Source organism: Brassica napus, chromosome C5, assembly GCF_020379485.1.
Source record: "Brassica napus cultivar Da-Ae chromosome C5, Da-Ae, whole genome shotgun sequence".
Classification (NCBI taxonomy): domain Eukaryota; kingdom Viridiplantae; phylum Streptophyta; class Magnoliopsida; order Brassicales; family Brassicaceae; genus Brassica; species Brassica napus.
The window spans coordinates 47,395,872-47,401,871 of record NC_063448.1 but is presented as its reverse complement, the minus strand read 5'-3'; the positions used below and the strand labels follow the sequence as shown (position 1 = coordinate 47,401,871).

Genomic DNA, 6,000 nt, shown 5'->3' with positions numbered 1-6,000 from the left:
TTTGCTATATTTTTGTTTTGTTGTTCTTCGATAATTAAGTCAATTCTAAAATCAACTTGTAAGAGATAACATAATGAGATGGCCTGGTGAATAAGGTTGTGTTTATTAGCTTCATAGTTTTTTTCTTTTTTTCAGAAATTAGCTTTTATTATTGATCAAAGTAATCAAAGGTCATTGCATTATGAGTTAAACGGGGGATATAACTATGAAAATAAAAAGAATCTTGATTTGGTATTGCTTGTTTTGCAAGTATAGTTGCGCAAGCATATTATGCTAGACTTTTAACCTTTAAATAGAATGTCAAACGCCTCAGTATGGCAAGGAAAGACTTATGAAAGTTTCCTAACAATTGTGACCGGCCCGGTAAAATTATGAATACCAAATATGCTTACATTGAAAGACTAAACACAGAGGATATGATGAGAAATTATTAATTTTAAAATGGTTGATAAAGCATTATTTACGAAGCAAAAATTGTGATCAAGTAAGGCATCTGCCTGGAATTAAACTATTTGTACTTTCTTAGGTGCACTCTCACTTTTTGGTGGAAGTGTGTTGGTGGGAGATAAGCAGAGCCGGTCCTGAGTTTGTAGGGGCCCTATTTGAAATTATAAAAAAAAAATTAATTTAATTTTTAAAAAGAAAATGTAAATTTTTAAAACAAAAATTTGGTCTAAAATTTATTTTCTTTATAGAAAAATTAAAGTTGTAAGTTTTAATTCATATTTTAATTAATTTAATAGCAACAATATTGTATATTTAATACTTATATTACTATATTAATGTGTATATTATATGTATATTAACTTTTTTTTAAATGTGGGGCCCCATAAAGTAGAGGGCCCATTCAAATGTTTCGTAAAACTACCCTCAAGCCCGGCTCTGGAGAGAAGCCACCTACATTTGGAACACTTTTTATTGACCTGCACACCACCAACAGCATGAGAAGTGGAGTTGTTTAGGTTTAATCTCAAAGCACCACTCCCGTACAACACCAAAGCACACAGCACATCAGAGCCAGAGACAACGGCTGCGTTATGAAAAACATGTGGAAAAGTTAACGCTAGCATCACATTTGGAAAATATTGGGAATGATAGACAGACCGCCATATCATTGTGTCAATTATCATCCCAAAACAGTGGCTATGAAAGGAAGAAAAACACACCAATGGTTCTGATTTTACTTTACAAACAGAAACGAGAACCTTTGGTTACGATGTTTAGTAGGAAATTACAGCCTCAATACCGTCAGTGAGTATTTAGTTTACTTGAATCGTACCATAAGGGGAACTTGACGAAAGTAACAATGAGTTAAATCTGTGTTGGATGCTCTTGACAGCATGATCAGAAAATGATTGTACTGAATCATCTCGTGGAACTTCCCTCCAAGATTTATGATCATCTGTCCACAAAACCAAATTTTCATGATCATAATGTTCCTTAAGATTAATCTATGTCTTACATACATATATGTAACTTTTGTAGTCATACCTTATTTGCAGCCAAGTTAGGAGGGAGTAATGGCAGGGGCATTATCACCGGCATAACTCCTTGAAGTTCATCCTTGGCTTAACCCACACTGTTGCTTCATAAAGTTTCTTCCTCCTAGCACCAGTGATCTCCATGGTCAGATGTTTCAACGTTTCTGCTACAAATTTTTCTTTCGCGCTCACCACCCACACAAACTCAACCACTGCATTCTATGATTTTCAAAAAAAAAAAAACATCACTCAATAATCAGATCACTTCCAAAAGGGACCAGAGAGATCTATAAAAAAGTACTCATCAATCCCCCCGTAAAACAATTCCTAACCTCTTTCTTGTCATGTCAGATTAGAAATGTAGATGAAGTGAGAGGGAAAACTACGATGAATAAGCAAATGGTCCAAACATCAACACTAACACCAGAATCTACAGATACAGAGGTAACAACGATGACAGTTATATAAGTCAAGAGAAAAAATGAAGCATCCAATCAATAAGACATAAGCACTTTCTCGTTACCTTTAAGATGGAAGCTTCTAGTGTCTTGGTTGTTTACAGCAATAGTATCACGAATGTTACACTTGCCAACAACTGTGCAAGTTCTCCAGATAATAGAAAGAAGCGTAACGGTAGAGCCAGCGAGCAAACCCATTCCCACAGAGACTGAAACAAACACACTATCAAACATATAAGATTCAATACTCATCGAGAAAGAAAGAGAAACTATTATAACTTTATATGAAATAGAAGTTATATTGACACAAGAAAAGACAAGATCGACTCATTGACTAAATTAATATTCACTGTTAATGTTTCAAACGATAAGAGACAAAAGTTATAAACTAAAATATCATAGTCACTCACTATTTGATTCGCAGAACCAAACAAAGTTTCACCATTTTATATCTCAAAATTCAACAAAGAATCTACCTTTCACCTATCCATAATAAGCATAGCATCAGGGAGTACTCCGACCATGGGAAGAAACAAACCACCGACGATTCAAGGGCCAATCTCGAGAAGAAGCTCACTTCCGGCACATAGATATGTTACCGCCGTGAACATGAGAAACCCATAAACCAAAATCAAAAACACGTTACCAAGCGCCGTCTAAGTACACGGCATGAACCCCATAAGTATGTTCACAAGCTTCCTATTTCATTCCGAGAACACCGTCTTGATAACCGATCCGGAGCAGCATACCGTCGGATATGAAATCGGCAGAAGTTGTTGAAGTTAATAAGCGAAGGAAGAAGAGAGAGAGAGAGAGAGAGAGGGATGAGTGGTGCAAAAGAGGTAAATGGTTGGATTAATGTAGCAGATAAATGATAACTATAGCCGCTACGCAAGCGTGATCCGGAGGCTGTGTCATCTGAAGGGTCAGGCGGTTTTTTTCTGCTATTTTATCATCGACAAGAAAGGTACCCTAATAACTTATGGGCCAACTTTAGAGAGTATAAAAGCCCATTGCATAAATCAGTTAAACAATCTTCATCGATAAAGCACTTTGAGATAGTTAAAAAATCAAACACACGTGACAAGATTATATAAAGTTTGGTTCTTCAAAGTTGCTAATTAACATGATGGCGACACATAGCAATTATATATTTAAGATTGTGACATATGCTAATCTATCTCATAATTAAAAAAATATATACTAAGATATTAACAAAAACGAATTTTATCAAAAATCTTATTATATATATTATTTAATAGTAATTTTCCTTTTTTTAAATCTTATTATATAAAGCTTGGTTCTTCAAAGTTGCTAATTAACATGATCGCGACACATAGCAATTATAAATTTAAGATTGTGACATATGTTAATTTATCTCATAGTTAAAAATATATATACTAAGATATTAACAAAAACGAATTTTATTAAAAATCATATTATATATATTATTTAATGGTAATTTTCCTTTTTTAGTAGTAATGTTTTTAGAAATTTTCCTTTTTCGAAATCCTAAAAAATAGATTTGAAAACAATTTATTTAATATAATTTTTCTTCTCTAAACATCTAATGAAAATATAATTATAAAAGATTATATTGAGTTTGGTTTTTCAAAATTGTTAATTAACATGATTGTGACACATGGTAGTTATATATTTAAAAATGTGATATGTGTTAAACTATATCATAATCAAAAATATATATACTAAAATAATTTAAAAAAAATTATTAAAAAATAATTATAAATATTATTTAATAGTCTTATTATTGCTATTATTATTTTTCATTATAATGTTTGTTTCAAAAGATACTAAAGATAGAGAATTATAAAAGATAAACATTAACTTTTAAGAAAAAAATGTTAAACAAAAACGAATTGTAAAATCCTACAAGACAATAAATTATTTAACAAAAAACATGAAGAAAAACTAACTTTAAAATAAATAATATTACTTTCTAAAAGCATAATTAAAATAAAATTGTAAAAGTACTCTTATTATTTTCTTATAAGTAAATAACTTTCATCTTTTAATAGATAATTGTATGTTAAAAAATTATGACAAAAAATAGCTACAAATATTGCACATCTTTATTTAGGTTTAAGCTTCCACATATTATTTTTACAAAACACAATAGTATTTACATGAAATTATTACCTGAGTATTTTCTTTTAATTTCTTGATACAATTCAACTTTTTATTATCTTTATTATACATTTTATGATGCAAGAATAACTTTTAATTTTGATGTTATTGTCGTACATGAGTATATGCAAATATGATAAATACGTGTTTGTATGTATAAGAAAAAAATATATAAATAATTAAACTGAATTTTCTATTAAAAATAAAATAGTTGTATAAAAAACTAAAAGAAATAAATAACTAATTTCCTTTTTAAAAGTCTAAATAAAATAAAAACGTAAAAGTAATCTTATTTTTCTTATAATTAACTAACTTTAATTTTTTAATAATTTTGTGTTAAAAAAGATAAACCAAAATTAACTTCAAATATTTCACCTGATATGTGTCAATTAAAAAATTAGATTGTAAATGTGTCAATAAAAACTTTCATTATGTGAAAATAACTCATTATTTTCCTAAAATCTTAAATAAAAGAGATTTCTAAAAGAAAATTATTTTCTAATCTTAACAAATTAAGAATTTTTTTTTTTTTAAATCGTGACCAGAGAGAATTTGTTTAATAGTAAATTTTACTTCAAAAACTTAATGATAAACATGATAGTAAAAATTAATCAATTAACAAGAAAAATTGTAAAAATATTAATGATATTGAAAAAATGAATTTTGAAAATTGCGACTTTTAAAAATAGTTAATATTAACTGGAAATAGTTATTTGATAAAAAAATATTTTTTTAAATCTTAGACAAAATATAATTGTAAAAAAATTATGTAATATTAATTTCCCTTTCTAAAATCTTACAAAACTGTAACATAATATTTAATAGTTTTTTTTTATTTTTTTATAAAAAAATCCTAAACAGAAGAAATTTGTTAATATTTTTAAGTCTTAACCAAAAGAGAATTGTAAAAATTTATTTGATAATATTTTTAAGTGAGTGTTTGATGACGAAAATGATACTAAAAATTATTTAATTAACAAAAGAAGTATAAAATTAGTATTGATACGAATTGTAAAAATAGCAATTTTAAAATTATTTATTAATAACTAAAAATAATTATTTGATAGAAATATATATTTTCTTAAAATTCTAAGAGAAATTGTAATAGGTTATATGACAATAATTTACCTTTTTAAAATTTTAAACAAAATTGTAAAAGAGTATTTAATATTGTTATTTTTTATTTTTTTAATTGTAGATAAAAAAGAGATTTATAAAATAGAATGTTTTCATTTTTAAAAAAATTCTAGCAATATAAATTTTTAAAGACTTATTTAATAGAACATTAAATTAGTACATAAGAACATGTATAATGTTGTCATTGATTCGATTGGTGTATTTAACTTTCATTTTTTTATTTTTCATTTCTTATTTCGGATTGTGTTCAGTTTAAATGTTTATGTATAGTATTTTCTCTAATCCTTAGTAAAAAGTTTATAACAATTCATCTATGCACCGTGATTATAAAATATAAATATTAATTTGAACTTATGTGCAAAAATGGATTTTAATTATAAAATAAATCTCAAACAACAATCATCATACTATAACAAAATGATTTATTATTTTATGGTTTTTATTAAATTAAAACATCAGATAAAACTCGTTGCAACGCAACGGGCTCCTATCTTGTTTTTTATGAAGTTTGAATACGCTAGATGTATTAATTAAGGTTTCGCTGGGATTTTATTTTGTAGTTAAAAAATGAGTGGTACAACTTAGTAAATATTAGGGAAAATTTAGGGTCAATTCAATTTTATATTTCTGTTTTAATAGATTAGATGCTTATGTTCTCTAAATTGTAATATATCCGACATCGAGTATTTTGAATTTTCGAGTATCTCAGTATATAAGAGTATAGAACCCATTTAAATATTTTTACATTTCAAATCAAATTCAGGTATTTGTAGTTCGAG

The 6,000-nt window shown here is 27.2% G+C and overlaps 1 long non-coding RNA gene across 5 annotated transcripts; it reads right to left on the bottom strand.

The window, feature by feature from the left end:
- Positions 1 to 349: 349 nt before the first annotated feature.
- On the bottom strand, positions 350 to 2,940 carry LOC106452112. Of its 5 annotated transcripts, none has more exons than XR_002658506.2 (7): positions 2,416 to 2,940; positions 2,005 to 2,148; positions 1,814 to 1,911; positions 1,492 to 1,700; positions 1,280 to 1,402; positions 869 to 1,030; positions 350 to 598 (listed from the first exon to the last, which is right to left on the bottom strand). It is a non-coding gene; the product is annotated as an uncharacterized LOC106452112 (long non-coding RNA). The 5 variants fall into 5 exon arrangements; XR_002658508.2 differs by having other exon boundaries at positions 902 to 1,030; positions 2,416 to 2,939; XR_002658507.2 differs by lacking the exon at positions 350 to 598 and having other exon boundaries at positions 712 to 1,030; positions 1,269 to 1,402; positions 2,416 to 2,932.
- Positions 2,941 to 6,000: the final 3,060 nt, after the last annotated feature.